Source organism: Glycine max, chromosome 15, assembly GCF_000004515.6.
Source record: "Glycine max cultivar Williams 82 chromosome 15, Glycine_max_v4.0, whole genome shotgun sequence".
Taxonomy (NCBI): Eukaryota; Viridiplantae; Streptophyta; class Magnoliopsida; order Fabales; family Fabaceae; genus Glycine; species Glycine max.
Window position 1 is genome coordinate 42076968 of NC_038251.2, and position 26048 is coordinate 42103015.

Here is a 26048-nt window from a genome sequence, read left to right on the forward strand (position 1 = left end):
TTCCATCTTATTACACATTATGTTTTAGAACATCCTCTTCTCTAGTTTCAACACACATTGAAGAAATTTACTCCTTTTTAAAATGTTTTCAATTTAATAACTTATGACAAATTATGAATTTATATATAATTTGATCATTTATGTATATTGATGTTATTTAGTACTGGGGTAGTATTACACTTTATTGTTGTGATTTGTTATTTGACTAATGCAATTCAAATGTTAAATTATTATTGTGATAGGAGTATTTCGTTAATTGTATATGTTATTAATAGATTTTTTAATATATTTTTTCTATTGTGTAAACTCTTACGTAGTTTGAGAGTCAATTCTATGAGTGGAGTGTATGAAAACTCTACAAGTTTACATAAATTCTCAAACCTTGCTGAAATGAAATGTAAGCTTAATATAAGGATTCTAATATAAATCAACCAACACTAACAATCTGGTGCTGAACCTAATCTCTAAAACTCACAATTCCAATTTCCACATCCCAAACTTGAAATCCTTTGTAGTTAATCTATTTGTTATAATACAAAAACTAACTTCAATGAAAAAATCATATACAAAAACTAAACCTTGATTCTTCATTATTAAGAATTAAGACTCGAAATACAATGTGATGATCATCTTCATTGTCGACGATGGAACACCATGCATCATCGATTTGGTTTGAGAGAAGGTGTGCTTTGAGAATCGGAGATTGAAGATTCTGAATCATCACGACACCGGTGAACAGAGACTTGACAGAAAGTGACACCAGAGGAGTTACATGGATATCCCCAGAGACAGTGAAAGGAAGGAGCAAGCATTGGGTTTAACTGGGTTTGTTGGTTAACGACTTTTAATTGGATAAAAGGAAGAATACTTGATTAGATTTTAAATCAGCTTCTGCTGTATCGTGAATGTTTTGCTACTGGGGACGTCACTCATTTCTTCAACAAATCAACTTCAGCAAAACCATCGCTTCCACCATGAAAATTAGGAGAATAAGTAAAGCACACAAAAAACAAAAAAAGACACACAAGAAGAATCGAAAAACCTGGACACAAAACCAACCAAACAGAAGCGTTAACAACAATATATTATATATGCACTAAACTGATTTTGCATAAACCAGAAAAGTGCAATTATGCAGAAAATTGCGGTGCAACAGAATAGCAAAAATGCAGCAGCGAATATCCACCAATATGCAGTAACAGTATAGCGCATATATGACAACAACGATTAACCAACTATAAGGAGACGAAAACCCTAAAGAAACACAGAAGTAAAAGTGTGAAATTAAGAAGAAAAAGATAAAAGGAAAAAAGGGCAAAAAATTGAATTGGAGACACGGCTCACAAAACTATATATTGATACGCAAACTCATATGTCAGTAACAATTCTTTCATAGAGAATTTGATTATCTCTCTGAGGAATCAGCTGGATCTCTGCCTTACTACTTTTATCTTCCACTTATATTATGGATCTGATATATTGCATTGTATAACTCATAAGTCATAACCATGACTAGTATTTCATTGCATAATAATTGATTGAAAAAAAGTACAATGTACAGAACTTTGTTCACGCAGGGGATACAATGATATACACGACCTATGGGAGGAATCAATGCTTAAAAAAACAGTAGATAGAATTGTAAATAATATGATGGCGTCCAGATTTTATATTTATGCAGTAGGGTAAGATGCTTGCATAGCTATGCCACAGACTCCTTCCTCAGAATCGACACCCCTTTGCATCCTAATGTAGCCTTCTTCACCCCACTCAGTTCCCCAAGAGTTCTTAACCAACCAATACTTAGTCCCATGATCACTAACACCATATCCCACAGCAGTGACACCGTGATCCAACTCAGTTCCACATGAACCAGTGAAGGCACCACTCTTGTAAAATTGAAAGTCAGAACTACTGGCATCAATGGCTACAGAAACTGGTTGATTGGCCACAGCCTTTTGCAGTGCCTTCTCATTGTTGGCAGGGACATCCTCATATCCAGTAATAGTAGCAGCATGGTTGGCTGCTTCATTTGCATTGCACTTTCCATCAACACCCTTATAGGGGTAATTGGCTTCAGTGTTGAGTCCATGATTTTGGATGATGAATTTGTAAGCATCATCCATAAGGCCACCTTCACAACCTTGGTCCACACCCTTTGTGTCACAATCAACAAGTTCTTGTTCTGACAAAGAGATCAATTTTCCACCCGACAGTGCATGGATTCCTTCAGTTGCTGCAACAGCAGAAAACGCCCAACAACATCCTATAAAGTAAATCAATAGTTAGATAATCATTCAATTTAGTCTGACTTAGTAAATGAATTATCATGCACTTACCACATTGACCTTGGTCCTTGACGGGTGTAACTGCTCCGTTTTGCCTCCAATCCACTGTGGATGGTACTGTTGTCACATTTTCATACTTAAAAGTGGTTGTCCTAATGATTGAGGAACACATATGCCCCTTGAATCTATTTCTTGGCGCAATGAACTCCTGATTGGTGAGGTCTCGAATTGGTTAATGCCTAGCTTGTAAGGTTTATTGGCAGCATTGTTGAAAGCTTCAACGTAATTTACATTTTCATTAAATATCCTGAAACGCTTTTCCCTTTCCCGAGGGTCCTTATACACCTTGCCATGACGAGTCATCCACTGCTCATGCCTCTCATACATGGATGCATCTTGGAGAGTGCAACAAGTCACTTGAAAAGCCAAGAATGCTGTGCAGAGAAGCATTGCCAATGAAATATGGTAGAAATGATTTTTGGCAACCATGGTAGCTAGTGTAGTGTGACAATTATGCAACAATTACTTGAAGTTGGCTAGTAAAATGTGACAAAGATGTGTTGGGCTGGTATCTAAGATTATTTGTGGTATTTGTAGTAAAGTTAGCGTTGAATGGTAAAGTAATCTTCTTGGTTTTCAACTCATCAAATAATCTGAAAGAACCTTTCTCGAAATTTACCGATGAGAATTTTTTTCAATACAAACGACTCTTGTATTGTATTTATATGCAGGTGTAGGTACTACGGACAAATTATTTGTCGAACATAACGTAGAGGCACTAATTGGAATACAGGGCCATAGTAGTTTTCAAAACGATGCCTTCTGTGTATTGGAAAACTTCGGAATTATAATAATCGAGGTTTGAAAATTTTATTGTTTCATGTGCATGCATATTATTAACGCATAACCGAATAAAAAATAAAAAATGTTGCATTCTTCATGTGTGCCTACTTTTATATATTTACTGGGAACGATTTTCCACTCGACAATAAACCGGACATTATTCTATTTTGGTTATCTATTTTACTGGAAATAATTTTATCAGAATATATTTACCTTTTAACTGAACTCTAAATTAGTTAGGGTTCTTTTTTTTCTCATAAATCAAAAGGTTAAGACAAAAAATAATACTTTTTAGTGGATAATTAGAAAATTAATATTTCAACATCTTAATTTAATATTGTTATTTTATACTCCATTTCTGTTTCTTTTTATATGACTTTTGAGATTTTATGTTTTTTATTTTTTTATTTTGATCCACTCCAGAATAAATGAATACTAGATAAGGACCCGTGCAAGGCACAGGTATTATTTAGTTGTTTGATATTGTATGTTAAAAAATTATTTTATCACTTAATTAATGTGTTGGTTTTAGATGTGATTTCTTTTAACTATGATGTTAGTTTAATAGGACAGGTTTTCTTTGTTCTTATCATCTAAATAATATTTACAATAATATTCTAAAATTTAATTTAACCTCCTTAGAATGACCCAATACTATATCTCCTTTGTCGAAAGTTTATATATTTTGACAAAGTCTTGTGCTCTCCGAACCAAGCTAGATAGTCTCCTATCACTAGGTTCACCAACCAACCTGTACTTGATTCTGATTATTCCTACCGGATATCAAAACCATAAGGATTGTTTCTAGCCATGGGTTCCCATATGACATAAGCGCTCTTGGGTGGGCCATTCCATCAAACGTTTGAGTCTTATTTAAGTATTTTTTTTCTTCTAATTATATGTTTCGATACATGCATTGTAAATATGTATTGCCGTAAAACAAATGTTTGGTTAATTATTGGTAATATTAAATTTATATGTATTTTATTTGAATTAGTGTAATGAATTTGTTTAAAGGTTTTATCAATAGAACATGAATAACAAAATTGTGAGAGATAAAATAATTTTATATCTTAAAACCCGATGTTAACATTAATTTGTTAACATCAGTTTCATCAAAACCGATGTTAAGTTTATAGCGTTAACATCGGTTTTCTCAAGAAAATTGACGTTGTGTTATTCATAAATTAAAATACCAAATTCTTTTTCCCCTGCGTACTCAGTTTCGCAAACCCTTTCTCCCTCACCGCCGTGTTCCCCCTCCACGACACTGCATTTTGCGACCCGTCACCACTGTCTCCTCGTCACCCCAGGTCGTTTGGTGTCTCCTCGTCCGCGAGTTGGGGTTCATCACTAATGCTACGAAATTCAGGTACACGGTTGCTTAATCATTCTCTGATTCTGAGCATTCCCTACACTTCCCTCATGTCTTGTGAGCATTCATTGAGGTACGTGGCTGCTTCAATTCTTTTCAGATTGTGAGCATCTTGGACTTTTGAAAACTCTTTTGAGCAATGGTGGACCTACATTAGATTGAGGGTGTGCACTTGCACCCCTTCATTTTTTAAAATCCACCAATAAATTTTCTTTTAAATTAAAAATTGTAAATAAAATCTTAGATTTTTGTATTTTATTCCATTTATATTTATATAGTTGAACCCACTCATTTTATTTATTTATAATTTGCCCCCACTAACTTAGGGTCTTGGTTCCGCCACTGTTTCTGAGCATCCTCTTCATCACTTACTCGAAGATACATTCCGTTGAGGTACGTGGTTGGGAATGTTGTTCAGTTAGGTTTCTCTATGAGTAGTTTAGTCCACCTAAATAGTCTTAGTGAATGATATAGAGACCTCTCTTAATTGCTTCCCCTATCACCTCCTTGCAACTGTTTGACATCATTATGCAACCTTTTTCTTGGCGACCTTTTTCCTTCTATTAACTTCGGATGAATGTGACACATGGATGGCTTAATAGTGGATTTATATATGATTGTATAATTTTCTGTGTTTGGCATTCGAACAAGCTGTAGCAAGAGGACTAAAAGATCCTTCTTTTCGTGTGATTCGAAACCACTTTACATTTTCAGGAAATCTAGGAGAGGCAGCAACAAAGGTATGGCGACTTCGGAAACTTATTTTAGAGTAGGAATGTGTCATTTCCGGTCTGGTAAATAGTAATAATATTTTCTTGTCATTATATATTTATAAAGATTCGAGTTTTATGAAAACTACATTGATATTAGTTATTTTGATGCTTTAAACCATTAGTTTTAATTTTTAACTCTCCTATCCATGAATGTGATGATATATTCAAACTCTGTATTGATACTCACAATCCCTCTTCTATAACCAAATACCCTTTGTTGTTCACATTCATCAGAGTAGAAGAGAGCTTGTTTTCATCTTTCGTTACTAGTGTGTGTGTGTTGTGGAGATTGGAGACCTATAAAATGTGTTGGCACATATCATATGGCAGTAGAAACATGGAGAGAAATCAGACAATTAGTATTAACAAATCCCAATGCTAGAACTTTCCATTAATTAGGGAAAAAAAGAGCTTATTTATCAAGTTGAAATTGCATAAGAGCTTGTAGGAACTAGCTAGGAATAACCATAATAGACTACAAATAGCTGATGGACACACATGCATGCACTATAAAGATGGAAAATTTTATTTGCTTGAATAAGTTGAGGATCATGGTGGTTCTTTCACAAGGTTAGATGGGAAATCCAACACCACAATCTTCTCAATAGCAGGTGAAAAATACTCTAGTAAACTCAAGGTGATTCGAGTGAGTCTGAAATGCATTGAACTCCTCCTTCCCATTGAATGCCATCAAGAAAACATGAGTCAAACCTTGTCTTAGCATATCATGACTTTCAATGTCCTTTCCCCTTCCATACAAATATATAGTTAAGTACATGAGAATTGTGTGTACTAATTGCTAAAAAGCTAAATAAAATAACTAGAAATTCTATAGATACCCAAAATAGTCTAAAAGGTTAAAGATTATACAGCCTTTAGTTGGTTGTTCTAAATAGCAACTGCACTTTGGGAATCCTAGAAGAGCCACCAAACAAGGACAACATCATCTACACTGCTCTTGTCCATCTTTGCATACACTGTTCAAACTTTGCATGAGTGATTGAAGAGCAGAAGTCAATGCCCTTAAATAAAACATCCAACTCAATGTTGGTAATAACATCATAGGATAGTGTTATTTTTGCCCTCTCGCATGCAGTTCTCAACCTCCTTAGGGTTCTCAATAATGTCCACTTTGTTCTTCTTTTTAAATTCCTCTACAAAATAGGTCACCGTTCTGTTTTCAAAGTCCTCTCCACCTTAAGTGAGTGTTTCCAGAAGTAGCCTTATCTTGGAATACCTTATCCTTGATCGTGAGAAGTACCACCACCAAGTTCAAAGATGAAAATGTTTTTCTCTCCAACGCAATTAGTCCTCTTGTCAAGGCCATATGCAATAGCAGTAATAGTAGCTTTTCGCTGAGAATCATTGAAATAAGCAGGCACTGTTACAACAACATTCTTTACAGGTGTTTCCAAACATGCTTATGCAATCTCCCCCATCTATGTGAAGACCATAGATGATACTTCCTCAGCACAAAGATGCTTCTCCTGCCCTTTGTACTTGACAACAATCATTGGTTTGTCATTAATACCAGCAACAACTTTGAATGGCCACAACATTTTCTCTTTTTGAATAACAGGATCACTATATTTTCTACCAATTAACTCTTTTCATTTGCAAAAGTAATAAGAAGTCTCATTGTAAAATTCTATAGGGAAATATAAAGGAAAGTAGTAATATTTGTGAATACTTGAGAAAAGAAAATATACTAATACAAAAGTTATAAGAAGTCTCATTGTAAAAATCTATAGGGAAATGTAAAAGGTTAAACACAACTAATCAAATTTTACACAGAAAAAGAGAGGAGCTCTACTCTATATGTTCCTTATCTTCAGCTAATACAATATTTTTATACTATGACTTGCATAAGCACATCCTACATTTGAGTCACTAAACAGGAAAAATAAACCTTATGAAATTCATCAGTACATTGTAGTAGACTGTTTACTTTAGAAAATTGGGGTTGATACTAACATTTCATAGTCTTTAGTACTAAATCAAATAATTTAGAATTTATGGATTAATAGATTTAGTAAGATGCTATTACAATTTATTTAGTTTAACTTTAACACCTTGTGTTGTAACAGTATTTTAGTCATTCCTGCATTTCCTAGTCAAGGAATATGTTGTCTAGCTAGGTTGTCAAGGTTTCATTTGGTCTTGTCTTATCTTGATGCATATATGCTACTCAATGATATAGTATTAGAATTTCGAAGTCCACATTCCTTTAGGATCTCATGCTGAAAACCTCATAGGACAAGTTGGCAAAGTATGCATAATGAAAAGCTTCTTTAAAAAATAATGAACAAAGTTATAAATTCATTCAGCAGAATGCAATGTTCTTAATCCCATGGTAAAATCAAACACTAGCACACAACTCCATCTTGAATCTGTTTGAATCTGAGTAGCTATACTAATAAGTAGTAACCTTTCACTTCTAGCTTATGTTCCTAATACCATTCTTCTCCCATGGCCTCCACCAGGAACCATAGCTGCACTAGTTAATGGGTAACCAGTCATTTTATAGTTATGGTTCCAAGATAGTGACAGTGATCTAACTGGGAAACTTGTTAGCTATCAAAAAATCAGTGACCTCAACCAAAGAAAGCAGCTTGCTCCATATAAGTTAAAGTTCCTACCAACAAGCTAAGTGAGACTGAGGTCAAATCTTCTAAGAATTCATAAGAAGTCTTAGTTCAACCCCATAAAATTGGAGGCTACGTACATGTAATGAGAATAGTTGTGGTATCATGGCCTGTAACCAGCAGAGTTAATATATTTTCCTTCAATTGTTTATCTTCTTCTCCATCTTCTCTGCTATTTTTCATATCTAATTCTAAGGATTCTAAGAAATCTCGTTTAATGTCTTGGCAACTTTCCCTCTAAAATATTATAGAATCCAGCATCTAGTGCATAATATCCCGGAGCATGCACACATGCATAGCATTTGTATCCGAGGAAAGGAGAATTCAGTGATCCTCATAATTGAATTAGTGAACCTAGCCTGTTTAATGGTGTGTCATGTGTGGTTAGTTGTGTATTACTTTGTTACCTTGATACTGCAATGAAAATTCTGTCTCTGAAAGTTTAAAAGGCAATGAAGCAAATATGGAACAAATAATCCTAAACTTTGACCAAACATTTCATGTTCCTCCCAAGAAGGCTCTAAACTCATGATCAAGTGTTCAATCACTTTTAGAGTAAACTATTATATTTAATATTTCAAATATTGATTTATTATCAAATAAGATGCATAACCAAATATGGAAATTTTTATTGTTTGAAAACTTATTGGAACTCCAATTAGAAGCCTCTTCAAGAACAAGGACTATCTCTTTTGTGTGCCTCCCAAGTGCCTTGCCATTGTAGGGTATCTTATAAGCCCTGAAAGAAAACTTGAATTTGAGAAGAATTTGTGACACCCTCTACCCCACACATATATGTACTAATAATAAAAGAAGTAATTAAAAGAAAAATTAAACTTAATTCAAGTTTTTAAAACATATTTAAATACAAGCCTTTCAAGAGGGTAGCAGACTCACATTCACCTTTCTAACATCATCATAAAACTTTTCTAAATAAATAATAAATTCACTTCGGCTCAAACAAGGCCGTCTATAAAATCCTATACCCCAATGCCACATCCTATCAGAGCATTGTGTCCCGACGTCCTTCAGCACATGGTTCCTTAAAGCAATTCACCTAGTCATCTGCTCCCCCGAACACAAAGTTCAAGATCATCACAGGATCCAAATACAAACAACACACGGGGAGTGAGTTATCACATTCCTAACTAATAGAGAAACAAGACAACTAGATATACATATCATATAAACCAAATAAAACTTAGTTACACGTAATTCACGTAATTCCACCACTTTGTCATTCAAAGTTCACTTTTCAATCATCAATCACATTACACAGGAATCACACACTCCGATCAAGACATAATAACACATCAATTTCAAAATAAACAATTAGCAAGCGTATTCAACAGTTATGCTAAGACTCAATCCTATATGCAATGTGGTACCATGTCAGTGAAAAACCTCGTCAGGCGCCTAGGAGTACATGACAAGACAAACCACACAATAGTAAGTCAAGTCACTCTCACTAGGTAATATCATAGGGAGACCAGTCAGGGTCACAGTGTTTTGCGAAAATGCTCCAACCATATGGGATCAACTTAGGCTTAAAGGAGCACTTAAACCGTGTGACCCCCAAGGCCTACACTCTGAAGAGTCCGTCAGGGTCTCTCCCTCCAAATTCAGGTCCAACCCAAAAAACATTTTAGCTCACAGACTCTATCTATGAACTGTACAAAACACACGACTCCTCAATTGTTCTCAAAATAATTTTAACTCGTCACCCTTTAAGGGTCTTATCATTAACTCGTCGCCCTTAAAGGGACTTAACATTAACTCGTTGCCCAAAAAGGGACTTAGCATCAACTCATCGCCCTAAAAGGGACTTAACATCAACTCGTCCTCCTAAAAGGGACTTAGCATTAACTCGTCGCCCTTGAAGGGACTTATGATCGTGTGATTGTACAATTCATAGTTCACAACTCAATGCACATATATATCTCAATCATATACATACTCAATTTATCACATACACTTAATCCCAATCACAATGGTATAATCTCAATTTAACATGTTATCACACCTCATGAATCATATACACTTTACCTATGAACTATGCAATACACACATCTACTCAATTATTTTCAAAATCATTTTAACTCGTCGAGTTCCCACAGTGGATCCCATCACAATACTCGTCGCCCTTAAAGGGTCTTACAATTGTGTGATTGCACAGTTCATAGTTCACAACTTAATACACACATCTCATCTCAATACACATGTATTTCATCATCCGTCACATGTTCAATTTATCACATACTCACAGTTTGAATCATCATTTCATAACCTCAACATAACAATTTATACAAAAGATTTTATCACAACATGAAATGTAAAACCTCTGAAATAGTTTCTCACAATTGTATCAAAATCAATTAATCAAAATCATGGGTTAACTCAAAGACAACAAGAGCACTCAAATTTATCAATCAATTCTCATCAAGACATCAATTGGTACATAGAACACAATAATATTGTATTTATAATCATAAAGGGAAAATTATAATTCAATAAACATCCCAACATAAACCTAAATTTAGTTCTCTAAGGATCCTTACACATGTTCATTCTAACCCCCAATTGCGATAAACTCATCCCTTACCTCTGAGTGGACTCACGTGTCTTCAGCCAGCGATAGTAACATCTCTAGAGGTTCCCTGAGATTCCTTCAGTTATTCCTCCGACTGCTCCGATAGAATTCCCAAACGTCAGAGAGACGGAGAAGAGATTGAAACCTCCACTTGTACTGTCTTCATGCGATTCCTTTTTCTCCCTCCACAAAAATTATATCAAAAATCCCAACGGTGGATGTGTGTTCAATTGAATTTCTAACAACATATCCAAATTTTACGAAAATCCAACGGTTAACGAAACCGGGATCGTAGTTTTACCGTGACAGTTTTGGGTTTCTGCGGAAAATTAAAATGCTACAATGCGAAGGGTTTTCCTCTAAGCTCAGATATGATTTTGAAATTCCCAACGGTGAGAATGTTCGAAATTGGGTTGCAAACATGGTACTCAAATTTCACGACGATTCAACGGTGAACGAGTTCGAGATCGTCGTTTTTCTGAGACAGGTTTGGTGGGCTGCGGGAAAAAGAAAGGGTTTTGAGAGGAGAAGGGGAAAAACGAAAATGAAGCCAAAAAGAGGCACCTGACTTAACATAACTATTTATACCTAGGGTACTCAGCCTATTATTTGCTCTATATTTATTTATTTATTTAGTTTATAAAAACAAACTCTATTTTATTTTCTATCAAACAAATAAATGAAATACCCTTTTTATTTTCTCTCAAATCATTATTTTAATTAATAATTATATCTCCTTATTTATTTATTTATAAAATCTCATGATTTTTCTAAAACTTTATTTATTTATAAATAACAATCCTTTTAATCTAGATTACAAAAATTGGGATGTTACATAATTCATTAACATAAGTTGATCTCATAAACCCTCCACCAAGCTTTCCACCTTCATCAACCATAAGGCTACACCCTCACGAAGCAAGAGAGTTAGCCACTACTGCTGTAAAGAACTACGACAATGGGGGCATTTCATTTGGGGAGCACCAATTGATCTCTTTTGCCAGCTTCCACGTCGTGGTTTTCAAAACCTGGAAAGAAATGGAAAGGCCCTATTGTGATTATCTTGAAAGACAAATGAGAAAACAAGTGTGTTTGGCAAGACCGGTTTTGTCGGACACATCATTAAGGTCAAAGCTGGAAGAAAAATAGGTGACTTGATTGGGAAGTTTCAAGTCCAAAATAGTGATTTTCTGTGCCTTTGGAAGTGAATGCTTTTTGAAGAGTGATCAATTTAAGGAAATTTTGTTGGGTTTTGAACTCACAAGAATTCCTTTCCTGGCTGCATTAAAACCCCCTATTGAAGCTGAAGCAATAGAATCAGCTTTACCTGAAGGGTTTAATGAGAGAATAAAGGGAAGAAGGGTGGTACATGGGGATTGGGTTCAGCAGCTATTGATCTTGAGTCACCCATCTGTTGGTTTCTTTGTGATTCATTGTGGGTCTGGGTCATTAACAGAGGCTAAGGTAAATGAGTGTCAATTGATAAAGGTTCAGAAAACAGTATTCTTATCCTTTTGTGCGCCTCCCAAGTGCTTTGCAGCAAGTTGTCGCGGCCTAGAAATTGCTGGCTAATGTAAAACAAATTCAAACTCAATCCCATCCTTGCTAGTATAAAAAAACACAACTCCCGCACCTAGTAAGGCTTATTCCATGTTTGCCGATATCATAAACAAGCACTATATCTACTGAAACTTGATTGATTCCATGGGTCTGGTAAGAAGATGCGTGTGACCATAAGCCAGACCCATCAAGGTAGCAGCATAATATGTATTAACAACTTCACTAGTACTCTGCTAATTTCTTCCATCTCCAAACTCAGTTAACCCTCCAACCTATGGGTGCAGTTTATAAAAGTCAAAACACCTTAGTCTTGTGTAATTAGAGGCTTATACTTCCAACCCCACACCGGATCAAGTATGGGTGACATGTAACCACTGCATAATATCGTATAGGAAAATTAGAACAGTGCAATTTGCTTAATATCTTTATTCTATGGTTAATTGATTTAGATTCGAACTTTGTTGTTGTAATTTGATTTGTATGATCTTGAATTGGAATTAATCCAATTCGATGAACTTCATCATTATCATCACTATCTCCCTTGTATCTCACTTCATGAATTAATCAACAAATTATGATAAAGGAAGTTAGCCATCATTAGACCTTTTATTTCTTTTGTGTTTACCATGTTGAGTTCATTGAATGGAAGATAATAGTTGGATACATGCAGTCACTAGAACTTGACCAATTATTTTTTAACAGTAAGAAAAGTAACAGCAAAAGTATAAACGAATAAAGGAAAGTTTTTCACTTACCATTTGTGTTACATCTCACTTACCATTGAAATATTTAATTTGTAGGCATTATTTGTCTAGTTGTTTGCATAGTGATTACGACATTCGTTACTGGACAGTATATTGATCATCATCATAGGTACGAAAGTTTTTCATAAACTTATGATGATTATTTTTGTTAGGAATGTTTTTTGTACATTGTTGTCTATCATGAATGTAATTTGCTTTATATACAACTTTTGTTCATCATGAGTGAACCTTAGATTCCTGTTTGAGATAGAATACAATGATTCTTGTGGATAGTTTACATTAATCATTGTATTCAATCTTGAATTGTCAATTTGGACAGTTTGGGGAGACTGATATTTTTATGGTAGATTCATGTGTTAACATTAACATTATTTTGTTTAATTTGATGAAATTTTGGTACAATGCATTTCTAGTTGTTCTTTGAGTGTATACTTGATTATCGGGGAATTAATGTCACCGATTTCATGTGGTGTACTTGGAGACCAATGCGAAATATTACCAAAATTTCATCAAATTTAACAAAATAGAATTAACCTTGACGTATGAAGCTACCATAAAAAATGTCTTCCTGAATGGGATATGGCCACACCTATAATAAAAAAAGTGAGATTTTCATGCATCGAATAACTTTGTGAGTATCACAGAGTTATTATTTACATGGATCAAAGTTGGATGAATGAAATTCGCATGAGCCCTACATATGAGGAAGGCGTCGAAGAGTTCTTGCAATTTGCCTCCGAAAGAAGTCGAATGAATGAGGACGGAAAATATTTTTGTCCTTGTATAAATTGTTTGAATGGGAGACGAAAAATTTTGGACGACATACGGAAGCTTCTGTTGTGTGATGGTATTAAGAAGAATTATACAACGTGGATATGGCATGGTGAATTGACAGACATGTACACTAGGTCCTAATCTGAACCGTTTGATGTAGAAATGGGAGATTGCTTGGAGGATATGATTTGTGACCTTGGACAAGAGTCTTTTCATCAAGCACATGCCCCTATGTATGATACATTGCAAAGTGATTCAAAGAAGCCTTTGTATCCGGGGTGCAAGAATTCCTTGACGTTGTTGTCGACAGTGTTAAGTCTGGTAAATGTCAAGGCCAGATATGGGTGGAGTGACAAAAGCTTTAGTTCACTGCTTCAAGTAGTGCATGATATGCTTCTAGAGGAAAACACATTGCCTAAAAGTTACTATCAGGCCAAGAATATATTGTGTCTGATGGGTATGGAGTATCAGAAGATTCATGCTTGCCCGAATGATTGCATACTATACAGACATGAATTTCAAGAAATTCCCAAGTTCCCTAGGTGTGGGGTATCACAGTACAAATGGAAGGATGATGACGAGTGTAGTAGCGATGAAAACTCAAGGAAGGGCCCTCAATGAAGGTGTTGTGGTATCTTCCCATCATTCCAAGGTTTAAGCATTTGTTTGCTAATGGAGACGATGCAAAAGACCTTACATGGCATGCAAATGGGAGAAACTGCGATGGAATGCTCCGTCATCCGGTTGATTCCTCGTAGTGGAAGAAGATTGATCATTTGTATCCGGATTTCAGCAAAGAGGCAAGAAATCTTAGGCTTGGACTAGCTAGTGATGGAATGAATCCATATGGCAGTTTACGCACGCAACATAGTTCATGCCTAGTTTTGCTAGTAATTTACAATTTGCTTCCCTGGTTGTGCATGAAGTGAAAATACATGATGTTGCCTATGATGATATCGGGCCCAAAACAGTCAAGAAATGACATTGATGTTTATCTAACTCCGTTGATTGAAGACTTGACAAAGTTTTGGGATGAGGGGGTTTTAGTGTTTGATGGGTTTCGGAATGAGACTTTTCAAATGTGTGCAATGCTTTTTTGTACCTTTAATGACTTTCCAACATATGGGAATTTTAGCGGTTACAGTGTTAAGGGTCATCGTGCATGCCCCATCTGTGAAGAAGACACAAGCTACATGCAACTCAAACATGGTAGAAAAATAGTGTACACAAGGCATTGACGTTTTCTGAAACCTCATCACCCTTACAGGCAATTGAAAAAAGCATTTAATGGAAGTCAAGAGCATGAAACTGCGCCGATACCGTTAACTGGTGACCAGGTCTTCCAGCGGGTTCAACACCTGAATACTATATTTGGAAATACCCAAAAGAAGGAAAAAAAGTAAGACTTGCATATAGAAGAAGAGATTGATTTTGTTTTATCTTTTGTACTGGTCTGATCTATATGTTAGACATTGTATTGATGTTTTGCATGTGCAGAAAAATGTATAGTGTCATTGGGACGCTCTTTAACATTCAAGGCAAGACAAAAGATGGTTTGAATACTTGTCAAGATCTAGCTAAGATGGATATACGATCGCAGTTGCATCCAAGGTCTGTTGGTAAAAAATTTACTTGCCTCCAGCTTGTCATACTTTGTCCAGAAAGGAGAAGATAAGTTTTCGTCAGTGTCTGCGCCGGGTCAAAGTCCCACAAGGATACTCTTTAAATATTAAGAGCCTTGTCCAGTTGAAGGATCATAAGTTGGTAGGGTTAAAGTCTTACGATTGTCACGTCTTGATGCAACAATTGTTAGTCGTGACCATATGAGACATTTTGCCTAACAAAGTCAGGTTAGCCATAACTCGGCTCTATTTTTTCTTCAATGTCATATGTAGCAAAGTCCTTGATTCTGTGAAGTTAGATGAGCTGGAAAACGAGGCTGCTATTAAATTGTGTCAGTTGGAGATGTATTTTCCTTCTGCTTTCTTTGACATCATGGTTCACTTAATTGTTCATCTGGTCAGAGAAATCAAATGTTGTGGTCTTGTTTATCTGCGATGGATGTATCCGATTGAGCGATACATGAAGATCTTAAAAGGGTATACTAGGAATCTACATTGTTCGGAAGCATCTATTGTTGAAAGGTACATTACAGAAGAAGCCATTGAATTTTGTTCAAAGTACATTGAAAAGGATAAACCTGTTGGGCTTCCCCAGTCTCAGCATGACGAAAGAGTGGGCGGTAAGGGTTCAAGATGACTGCATGTTATCACTAAAATCGTATAAGATTTGCAACAAGCTCACTTGTATGTGTTGAATAACACTAACGAAGTTTTACCATACATACTTCATCATGAAGGTTTAGTCACAGAAAGTAATCCAAAAATGTCGAAGAACTGGGTGTTGAAAAAGCATAACAAAACTTTCTTAGATTGGTTAAAAGATACAATCTTTGTTAATGATAATGCTTCTGAAACGTTAAGAAAACTAGCAGACGGGCCTAAAAGAAACGTTATTACTTGCCAAGGACATGATATAAACAAGTATTCCTTTTATACAAAAGCACAAGATGAGAAAAGTACAATGCAAAACAGTGGGGTCACCATAAGGGTTGAATCTCAACACTTTGCCAGGGTACATGATGACAATCCATGTGTAGCTTCCATCCCATACTTTGGGTTCATTGAAGAAATTTGGGAGCTTAACTATGTAAAAAATTTACTGTCTATGTTTTCAAATGCAAATGGGTTGACAGCATAACCGGTGTGCGGACCAATGATGTAGGATATTTACGTTGGTAGATCTAAAGAAACTCGCTTACCAGAATGATCCTTTCATCATGGCAGAACAAGCTAAACAAGTATTTTATGTTCAAGACCCTTGTGATGAAAGGTGGTCAGTGGTTCTACATGGGAAAAAAAATTGGTGTTAATGTTAAAGATGATGATTCATACATTGATACTTATGTTAGTCCTTTGTCCACACAAATGTCGCCTAACATCGTCACAGAAGAAGAAGCTGACGACGTTCATGCTAATCATAATGATCATGATGAAGGAGAATTAATTAACATCGTCTAATGTAATTTTCTTATGTATTTCATTTCAATCCATTCGTTTACATAACTTATTCAGTTTTGAAATAATGTTAATTGACTAATTTTTTTTTCTTTACAGAAAAATGGCTACACCACCTAGCTCTCCTCCTCCTTCTCCTCCTCATCCTCCTACTGGTGCAGCATCACAGTCACCATCTACCTTGAAGAGCACAAGAAACGCCACACGGCTAAGATCATTGGCGACTAGACTAGTTGGGACAGAGAGACCGCTGGTCCATGTTGATCCTGCGACTGGCAAGGCCGACGGTCCCCACAATAAGAAGTTAAGAACATATTTGGGAATCGTCACTCGTGATAAGGTCGATGTCACATACAAGAATAAGAAGCAAGTCCCTGATGCTCAGAAGGATTTGATATGGGAGGATATTCAAGTACTTTAGTTAAATCTTTGATTTTATTCATTGATAATAAATTTGTAATTTAGTAACAATACAATGCAATTTTTTGTTTGTTAGGCTGAATTTGATATCCCTGAAGCATTTGATCAGAGGACAAAAAAGAAAATACTTCAGACTATGGGGGAGCGGTAGAGCCAATTCAAATCTGATTTGACGTCAAAATGGGCACTTGTAGCCTACAAGGAAAGTGTCAACGACATTGTATGCCAAAAGTACGACATTAGCAAGGAGAAATGAGCCCAATTTTGTTAGAGCCACAGAGACCCTTCGTGGGAGGTATCTAATTTGTGATTCTCATTGTTTTCAACTTTAAATTCACTTATTATAATACATTTGTAGTAGATGAGTTTCATTAATGTTGAATTTTTGTAGGATGTGCCGAAAAAGGCACAAGCCATCCAGAAGCAAAACACTGCCCTCCTCGTGTTGTCTCGTAGGGGTTATGAATATTTAGAAAAGAAGATGATGGATGAGAAGACAAAGAAAAAACTGGAGGAAGCTGCTCAAACCGGAAGCATTGACACCGTGATTGATCCTTCTTCTTCCATCAGACAACACGTCAAATGGAAGATGGCCCGCATAAAGAAAATTGGCCAGATGACATCTGAGGCAGCAAAGCAAATTGCTGACAAGATTGTAAATCACTTTCAATTAATAATTGTAATTATTTATGTTTATTATGTGATTGAGTAAACCAATAAATATGCTCTTTACAGGATTCGTTGGAGGAGCAGGCGTCACAGGGTTCCTTTGTCACCCATGGACGTCAGGATGTATGACTGCTGTCATTGGGCAACCAGAACACCCCAGTCGTGTGCGTGCTGCTAGAGCTAGTGTGACAATCAAGCAATACTTTGGACCAGCTCCAAGGACGTCCCGCACGTCTTCCTTTATGGTTTTGGAAGACCTAGAGCAGTTGACTCAACAAATCAGGGACCAGCTGGAGGAGTCGATCACAGAAAAAGTGACTTGACAGCTAATGTTATCCTTTAGCCAGATGCAGTCCCAGTTTCAGTCACAGAGGCAATCACAGGGACTTGCACTGCCTCCTGAGCCTGAGGTTGGTCCTTCAGTTGCTTGTGTCAGCATAAAGGAGAGTTGTGTTGATCCCTTAGGGAACGATCTAGACACAGGTGACTAAGAAAAATACGGGTTGTACATCAAAGAAAATCCTCCCTGCCTGGTTTCACTAGGAAGAGTTTATGAGGGATCCACAACCATTCACAACATCCCTTTGTTGCATGATCAAGTGAAGTTCGGTATTGAGGAGGTTAAAGATGCAGATGCTCCCATTCCTATACCCACTGAAGAGGTTAAGTTAGTGGGGCATGCACTTAACACCTTCCTTGCTTGGCCGACAAATCTCGTCAAGCGTTTATCAGAACAGGTATTTCAGTGTCATCAAATACTTCATTTTTCAATTAAATTGTTCACTGTAATTAAACTATGTTGGATAAACAGGGAGCTGTGGGACCGACAAAATCTGCAGATAGGCCAGATCATGAGGTCGATGATCCCCTATATCTAATGACATTGATCATCCAACAGCTTTTTTTGAAGCCATTGCAGGTTATGTGGGATGCTACCGTGTTTGGGGTGTTTAATGAAGACTTCCCCTTGTACATAAAGCATGAAGATCTGTCTGAAATAGCACACAGTGGTCAATGTCTCAGCATCTCTGTTATATAGTTGTGGATTCTGTAAGTCAATTTAGATTATTGTTAATTACCTAAGTTATTGTTTTAAATTCATACATAATATACTTTGTCTTAACAACAATAGGCATATGATTGAGACAAGTATGCGAGCGGGGAATGCCAATATATATGGATTCCTCGAGCCACAGTCCATCCAGAGATCTGGGCAATCGTAATTTGAATCAGAAAGTTACATGAAGAACTAGATGCAGAATTCAAAACGGGATGTGTACCTAGGAGCCTACCTGAATAGGTAAGTTAAACTGAACAAATGAATTTAAATAATGTATAATACTATAATAACCTATTTTGGTCTCCACTGCAGTGCACATTGGCAAATGATCATCATTTTGCCTAAGGAAAATCTTGTCATCTGGTTTTGTTCGTTGCATAATAATTAACAGGTCAGTGTTGTTTTTCAATACATTTGCATTAGCATTAGTGAGGAACATCAATATTTTAATTTTACAATAAGCATCCATGTTTGTATTCAACAGTGCTTTGAAAGGACTTGACGATACTCCACAACCTAAATCCAAGGCTGGTGCTAGGTGGATTGTTGTTAAAGTAAGTGATTTAAAAAATGCTTCTAGTACTTATATTTTATGTTTGTGTAGACTAATTTGTAGTTAACATTCAATATGTAAATTTCATCACGTAGTTAGTGTAATAGACAAAAAGGAAGCACTGGGTGTGGGTATTACGTGATGCACTGGATGTCAACAATAATCTTAGGAACTTTCAAGAATAATTGGGAAACGGTAATTGTTTAATTCAAACAAATCTGATTTTGTTATGTTTGCTATTATATTATTCAGGTTAAATTACTCAAGTCCCTATAGTTTTATGATTTTTACCTTTTTAGTCCCTATAGTTTGAAAGTAGTTTTTTTAGTCCCTATAATTTACATTTTAATTCTCTTTTAGTCCATGTAATTTAAAAGTGTTCTTTTTAGTCCTTATAGTTTGTATTTCAATTCTCTTTTAGTCCCTATAGTTTGAAAGTGATATTTTTAGTGCCTATAATTTGTATTTTAATTACCTTTTAGTCCTTGCAACAAAAAAAATATAAAAATAATTAGCTACAAATTAGTTATAAATTATTATTTATTTATTTATTATAAATTATCGTACGATAAATTAGTTACAAATTCATTACTAATATTTTTATAGTTAATTATAATTGATAATATTATTCATATTTTGATGGTAAGGACTAAAAGGGAATTAAAATATAATGTATAAGGACTAAAAAGACCACTTTCAAACTATAAGAACTAAAAGAGAATTAAAATACAAATTATAAGGACTAAAAAAACCATTTTCAAAACTATAGGGAATAAAATAGAATTAAAATGTAAATTATAAGTGTCATACCCTAATTTCGTTGTTTGTCAACATTTGGATTTTTATTAGCCGAGTAGGTTGCGACAATAAGGACTAAAAATACTAGTTTCAAACTATAGGGACCAAAAAGATAAGAATCATGAAACTATAGGGACCAAATGAGTAATTTAACCTATTATTAACTTATGTTTTATTTTATCATGCAGTATTTCAATGATGCTACCATTGGAACCAAAGGGATTGAAGGAGCTTCGCATCCAGTGGGCAAAGTATTATTTGAAAGTTAGAAATGAAACTTAGGATGTTTAGGCAATTTTATAATTTTAGTTTAGGCAATTTTGTAATTTTAGTTATTGTTTTACATTTTTTACAATTGATGTCTCCTTTTAACGTTAAATATTCTTTTAATTCTTAGTTATTAATAAATTTATCATGGAATTTTTCTGCTAAAAACTGTTTCAAAACAGAATAAAAATTACAAATGCTTTGTCGTGTGGTCTGATTTAAAATTTGCAGGTTAATTTTTGGGTTTATTGAAAAAAACAGACACTATATTAAAAAAATTCCTAAAAACAACATTGGTTTTTTTTAAAAAAATAAAACCGATGTTAAGGTATAATAACAACATCAGTTTTTTGAAAAACCGATGTTAACATTAGCAGTTAACATCAGTTTTTGCAAAAAATTGATGTTAACGTTTCCAAGTTAATATCGGTTTTTTAAGAAAACCAATGTTAACGTTTGTAACTTAACATCAGTTTTTTAAAAAAATCGATGTTAACGTGTTAACGTTTGGAAGTTAACATCGGTTTTGATGAAAAATCGATGTTAACTGCCAACGTTGGTATGAACATATATACCTTTGTTTTGTAATTCTTATTATATAACATTGGTTATTTAAATAACTGATGTTGTTATTTTACGTTAACATCAGTTTTCAAAAACTGATGTTAACGTTAATACTTTCAACGTCGGTACTTTCAACATTTGTTAATAACCGATCTTGAAAGTCCTAAATAACCAATGTTAAAACCTTATTTTCTAGTAGTGACTTCACTACCCCAAGCACAAAAATAGACTTTTAAGGATTCAAGAAAGAGAGACAAGAAAGCTCTCTTCCTCATCTATCAAGGATTAGATGATGGTGCGTTCAATAAGATTTTTGATGCAACATCCACTAAGGAGGCATGGATAAGCTTCAAACCTCACACAAAGGAGAAGACAATGTAAAAAAGGTGCATCTCCAAACTCTGAGAGGTGACTTCAAATCCTTATGTATGAGAGTCCGAGTCCATTTTCGATTATTTTTCAAGAATTCTCACTATTTCAAATCAACTAAAAGGAAATGGTGAGAACTTAGAAAATGTAAGAATTATGGAGAGAAGATACTAGGCTCGTTAGATCCCAAATTTGAGAACATTGTTATAACTATCCAGGAAACCAAAGATTTAGAAACCATGATGATAGAACAACTTCAAGGATCACTGTAAGCTTATGAGGAGAAGCATAAGAAGAAGCAAGAGATCATTGAGCAACTCTTCAAGATGCAACTGAAGGAGAAGGAAGAAAGTCAAGGAAATGAAAGAATTCAATGAGGCTGAGGTAGAGGTCAACGTCGCGATCGAGGATAGGTTGGACATGGCAACAACGGACGAGGTTCAAATGTCATCAACAGTAGTTACAAGAAAGGAAAAAGCTCAACAACAGAACACGGGACAAACTATACAAGCACAAGGTATGATAAATCTCAAACCCGATGCTACAACTATCAAAAGATTGGCCACTATGCTTCAGAATGTAGATTTTCCCATAATAGAGTTGAGGAGGAGACTAACTATGTGGAGTTTAAAGATGAGAAGTTTGAAACAATGCTCCTAGCATGTGGAGGTAATGAAGGTAGCCAAGAAAACACATGGTACCTTGACACTACTGCAAGCAACCATATGTGTGAGAAAAAAATGTTTATTGATTTTGGGAGTATGGCTCATGTTCATGTCCCAAACGAGAAGAGCAAAACTTGATGACAAAAGTGAGAGATTCATCTTCATTGGTTATGATTCAAGCTCAAAGAGGTACAAATTGTATAACCCAAACAGCAAGAAAATGGTAGTCAGTTGAGATGTGGTGTACGATGAAGAAGGAAAATGGGACTTTGAGACTCATGGAAAGGAATACAAATTTTTTCCTCCACTTGAAGAAGATAAGACACCTCAACATGTTGGGCAAGACCTCACCCCATCAACATCAACCACTCACGAAGATACTTTGCCATCTCCTGAGAGTGAAAGAGTCGTGTCACACACAAGAACCCTTCAAGATCTTTATGATCAAACTTGGAGATTGTAGTGAACCAGTGGACTTTGAAGAAGTTGTGCAAGATAAAAGATGGAGAGATGCAATTGATGAAGAAATTAGATCCATCAAGAAGAACGACACATGGGAACTCGTCTTCCTTCCAAAAGGGCATAAGGCTATTGGAGTCAAGTAGGTGTACAAAACAAAGAAGAATGCCAAGGGAGATATTGAAAGATACAACAAGGCTAGATCCAAAAGGTTACAGTCAAAAGGCCAGGATTGATTACAATGAAGTGTTTGCTATGGTCGCTCGCCTAGAGACCATAAGACTAATAATCTCTATTACACCTCAACACTGGTGGAGAATTCATCGGATAGACATAAAGTCTACCTTCTTGAATAGAGTCCTTGAGGAAGAAGTGCACATCGAGCAACCGTTGGGATACAAGGTGAAAGGAGAAGAAGACAAAGTTCTCAAGCTAAAAAGGGCGATTTATGAACTAAAACAAGCATCGAGAGCATAGTACAGTCACATTGATAAGTACTCCCAAGAAAATAACTTCACAAAGGGCCCACATGAGCATACCCTGTATTTCAAGATTAAAGATGGAGATATCTTGATCATGTGCATGTATATGAATGACTTGATCTTCACGGGAAGTAATCCAAGTATTTTAAAGAGTTCAAGAAAGTAGTGATCAGGGAGTTCAACATAACCAATATCGAACTAATGTCATACTATCTTGGCATTGAGGTAAAGCAGAAGGAAGATGGAATCTTCATTTCACAACAAAACTATGATAAAGAGATGCTCAAGAAATTCAAGATGGATAGTTGGAAGCCAATTGGAACACGGATGGTGTGCAAAATGAAGTTATCAAATTTCGACGAAGCAAAAAAGGTGGATGCTACAAATTTCAAGAGTTTGGTGACTAGTTTATGATATTTGATGTGCATAAGACCAAACATTCTATATGCTACTAGACTCATCAGTCGATACATGGAGACTCCAACCACTGCTTATCTCAAGGGAATAATCAGCTTTGGCTTATGGTTCTCAACAAGTAATGACTATAAGCTTGTAGGTTACAATGATAGCGATAGGACTGGAGATGAAGATGATCGGAAAGGTATCAGTAGATTTTTTTTTCATGGGGAACATAACCTTCACTTACTTGGATGTCAAAAAAGCAATCGATATTCACTTTTTCAACTTGTGAGGCAGAATACGTAGCAGCTACTTCATGTGTTTGCCATGCAATCTGGCTCAAGAATTTGTTAAAAGAGTTGGGCATGTAACCAAAAGAGCCGACCAAGATCTTTATGGATAATAAGTCATTCATTGCTCTAGCAAAGAATCCAGTGTTCCATGATTGAAGCAAACATATTAATACCCATTACCATTGCATACGGGAGTACATAGCAAGAAAGGATGTACATGCGAAATATGTGAAGTCTCAAGATCAAGTAGCTGACATCTTCACCAAGCAGCTTAAGCAAGAAGACTTTATCAAGTTAAGAAGCTTACCTGGAATGAAAAATCAAGTTTAAAGAGGGTGTTGAATAACATAAACTTGATTTAGCCAATTAATCAAGTGTTAGGCCCATTTAAATTTGTGTTACTACTCCAAAGAAAATTCTAGAGAAGTGTAGAGATAGGTATAAGTAATATTTAATAAGTAATTGGAAGAAGTGTGTAGAACTAAGTAGTTGGGAGAAGTGTGTAGAACTAAGTAGTTGGGAGAAGTGTGTAGAACTCTCCCTTGATGTGAGTGGAATTTTTTCTTGATGTATCTAGAACTCTCCCTTGGAGCCTATAAAAAGGGGAGAGGTTGTCATTTGTAAACTAAGCCAAAACAAAAGTATTTCTCAATTAATAAAAATTAGTCTTCTTTCAAATATCCTCTCTTCCATTTCTCTCAAATACTTCTTACAACCTTGTCCTTTCAACTTTCCTTTCTATAGGTCTTGCTTGGTTTGCTAATGTTAAAGATTTAAACTTGTCAGGGAATAATTTCACAATTCTTCATGCATGCATCAAAGAATGTCACCTTTTGAAGAACCTTAAGCTGGACAATTGCATTTTCTTCTATAAATTAGAGGGATTCTAATGAAACTAGAAACATTGCCTGCAAAAGCATGCACATCATTGAAATGTGTAGACCTCAATATTATTCCTCCAAGTAATGGTGAATGTTACTCTTTGGGGGAACTGGTTTTGGATGATCGTGTGTATTTACAAGAAATTAAAGGGTTTCTCCCAAACTTGGATCACTTCTCTACAAAAAAATTGCAATTCCTTGACTACCAGGTGTACAAGCATGTTGCTGAATTAGGTTCCTCTTTTTAATATTTTGTTGACTCATAAAATACATAAAATTGTGTTGGTATTTGGAGCATGTAGATTATTATGGTGCATGGATTGGTTATCCAAATATGTTTTATCTTTACCGCCTATTGAAGTCTAAAATTTTATGGACATATTCATTTTTTTTTTGCTTAAACATGTTTTTGATCCGCAATATATACCTGACTTTTGCATTTGATCCCTAATAAATTTTTCCTTCGCATATGCTCTCGGATCGGTTGCTTTGTTCCTACTCCATTTAAGCAATTTCTTGAAGTTGTTACTAATATGGTATTTGATGAGGATCCAAATTATGTCAAGCTTATATCACTTTTCAAAAGCTTGATTGAACCATGCACTATGTTGAGACTAATTAGAATAGATGAAGCTTTAAAGGTTGCTATGGTGTTTTTAGTTTAGGATGTTAAGGTGTTATCCATTTTGTTTGATTACATTGTGTATAATTGTTAGTTGCTATTCATGAGTTAGTTTTGTATTGAAAATTTGTAAGGAAATAACAATGTGTCTCCAATTTATGGTTCTTTTTGTAGAAATTGTATGTATTTTCCTTATTGGGTGATTTTATAGAGTAGAAACTCCATTTTTGTGACCTAATGTTGAATCCAACTCAGTTTGTAGGCCAAAGAAGAGAATGTGCAAAAAGCTGCAACTGATGACTCGCTTAGCGAGGCATCTAGCTCACTTAACGGATGGGAAACCCTAGAAGAGGATAAGTTAGAGATCTGCACGCCAAGCACGTAGCCAGTCCGCCCAATGAGGACATTGTCTCTTCTCGCGCTCAGCGCGCCCACTCTTGCTTAGCGGAATTCCACTTACTCTTGATTAGTGAGACATGCTCACTAAGCGAGCCTTCGCATACTGAGAAGTCCAAGAGCCTTTAAAACACTGAGGTTGGCAGAAATGAAAAGACACAACCGATCAAGAGCAATAAAAAGGGCCTAGCTTCGTGAAAAATAGAGAGATTTAGGGTTGAGAGGCTGGAGAAGACATTCTCCATCATCTTCTTCCATTTTCTTTCACCAAAAATAGTTTCTTTCTTGTATTTTGAGGCTTTGCTTGTAATGGAAGGCTAGAGCCTCTTTGTTGAGGAGTAACTACTGAAACTCTTGATGTAATACTCTTACCATCTATTTAATGTTGTTTTCTGGTGTTCTTTGCTTCTATCTATACTTATTTTACATGCTTGTGGCTTGATCACCCATTTGTATGTGTAG

General features: G+C 35.6%; 2 pseudogenes; both read right to left on the reverse strand.

Moving 5' to 3' along the window:
* Window positions 1–1673: 1673 nt before the first annotated feature.
* Window positions 1674–2777, reverse strand: LOC100783745 (senescence-specific cysteine protease SAG39-like; annotated as a pseudogene).
* A 3377-nt stretch (window positions 2778–6154) lies between these two features.
* Window positions 6155–7799, reverse strand: LOC112999616 (heat shock 70 kDa protein 4-like; annotated as a pseudogene).
* Window positions 7800–26048: the final 18249 nt, after the last annotated feature.